The sequence below is a fragment of the Octopus bimaculoides genome, chromosome 6 (genome assembly GCF_046866305.1).
Source record: "Octopus bimaculoides isolate indiv1 chromosome 6, ASM4686630v1, whole genome shotgun sequence".
NCBI classification, from domain to species: domain Eukaryota; kingdom Metazoa; phylum Mollusca; class Cephalopoda; order Octopoda; family Octopodidae; genus Octopus; species Octopus bimaculoides.
The window spans coordinates 118,282,464-118,284,963 of record NC_142933.1 but is presented as its reverse complement, the minus strand read 5'-3'; positions in this window follow the sequence as shown (position 1 = coordinate 118,284,963).

Genomic DNA, 2,500 nt, shown 5'->3' with positions numbered 1-2,500 from the left:
AAGTACAGAGATAGAGAAGAAAATCACAAAAATGAAAACAGTAATAAGAGTGAAACTAACGACGGAATACTATCCAGAAAGTACGAAAGTAACAGTTATTGACGACGAGAGATGTGAAAAACTACGAGAACTGTTCGGAAATAAGATGGACCCAACGGGAGAACGCGTCGAGTTCGACGACTTGCTGCCAGTAGTAGAGTATGACGACCTGTTGGCGTACATAAAATAGTTTCTAAAAAAATTGAGTAAAAATTTTAAAATTTTAAATGACTAAAAACAAATGCAAAAAGGAAAATAAGAGGGAAAAAAAAGAACTGATTTATAAAAGTAAAACGAAAAGCATTTGAATGATACTGCCTGCGAGTGGGGAGCAGGCAACCCATTTCATCCTCATTGTTATTATCCATCATTCATTTGTTCGTTCCGTGTCTTTTGTCCCCACTGTGGTGTTTTGTCTGTCCTTGTTCTGTCCCCTCTGTGTTATGGCTGTAGTGCCAAACTAAAGAAAGTTCAGTGTTGGTAGCAGTTGAGTTATGTGTAATAGTAATAGTAGTTCGTCGTGTATATACTTTCTCCCCACTCCCTGCTTCGTTATATTATATATCCAATACAAGGATGCGATAATTTTCCTTACACAGAAAAATAAAGAGGCGTTGCTCCGAAATATCGCGGCTGATTGGTCATTTCTCGAAGAATTTGCACGCTTCATTTCTCCTGCCTATGAAAAGTATTGAATAACAATCGCTATCTAAATGAAGCATAATTAAGGAAGGAAGTAAAATGAGTAAAAGGGAGTAAAATTAATTTGCACATTCTGCAGTTGTTGGCGGCGAGAGTAATTAATTAATCTTAGTTTCAAATTTTAACACAAGGTCAGCAAGTTCAATGGAGGGGTGAAGTCGATTTCAACGACCCCAGTACTTATCTGGAATCTATTTTATCGACCCTGAGAGGGCGAAAGGCAAAAGCAGCTTCGGTGGAATTTGAACTCAAAACGTAAAAACTGACAAAATACCGCTAAGCATTTTTCCCAGCGTGTTAACGATTCTGCCAGCTCGCCGCCTTAATTAATTAATATTTCACCAACAGCGTGTGACAAAATCTAAAGTGAATTTAATATTCGAGCGTCGTACTGGGGTACATAACATTTTTTTTATTAAGTGCACAAGTTGGTAGAGAACTCTTACTCTATAGTTATTCTTCCTGTTCTTTTCTACTGCAAGCAAATAATAGGTTCCAAGAAATAATGCGCCCTTATGAAGTTCTTGTAGGAGGAGAGATGCAGGATGTCTTATATCCAGAAAAAGTTACAGATTATTTGCAGAAATGACACCATTGACACGAGCAATATGCGCTGGTGGATGAAGATGGTTAATGGAGGGGAGACCAGCATTGTAGCAAACTATGCGATCACTGACACGAATTGCCGGCGAGTGGACGAGCTGATTTATGCTGAAAAACGAATCAAAACTTGTGAGCTTGCTACACCTCTAGACTGTAGTGATAATGCATTACAAAGATGGAGGGCAAGTTTTGGCATCGGTAAGTGCTAGCAAGGTGTGTACGACTGTTGATATCCGATTTGAAGAGGAGAAAAGTGGAATTTTTCTCTGATCTCCTGAAAGCGTTTGAAGCCAATGAAGACGCGTTTATTATTTTTTTTCAGATATAATGACAGGGGATGAAATTTGGGCATATCTTGTTGATCCGGAAACGAAAGCATCACACCTCTTTTCCAAAGCATAAGAACTGCAAGAGCCAGTCATCGGCACAGAAAGTCATGGCGACTGTTTTGGGGGATAACAAAGACATCAGTCTCCTTGGTTTCCTGGGACGTGGCTGTACTGTGAACAGCGAGCGGTATATTGCGACACTCAAAGAGCTTAGAGAATTAATTCATCGATAGGAAATGACTGAAAGTGAAAACGATCAATATTCACCTTGATAATGTGCAACCATATATACAACATCGAGAACAGATCAGGAAATCCGCAAGTTAGGCCGGTCAGTGGCACCTCAACTGCGATACATCTCGAATTTGATATTCTCTGACTTCCAGCTGCTTCATTCAATAAAGGACAGTCTTCGGGGACTAATATTTGATTACATAGATGAGGTGATAGTTGCTGTAAATCAGTGTGTATAAGAGTGCACAATGAATTTTTAAAAGATTCAAAGGTCAGGTTCAACGATGGCGCATATGTAAAGCTTGCGAAGAGATTATGATGAAGATTTTGCTATGAAATAAAAAAAAAAAACAGAGGTAAATGTATCTTGTTATGCCCTTAAAGAACAAGAAAAGTGAGATTACGATGACCTCACTCAGGGTTAGTTGTCTCTTCTGTATGGACCCAAAACTCGAACAATGAAGAAAGAGCTTAAGGATCGCCTTGGCGGTATGCTGACCAGATTTCATATGAGAGCTCGAAGCATCGCAAGGCCAAAGGGGAGATTTAGGGAAATATCCCACCCATCTCTATTATTTTTGTTTAACGAAGGG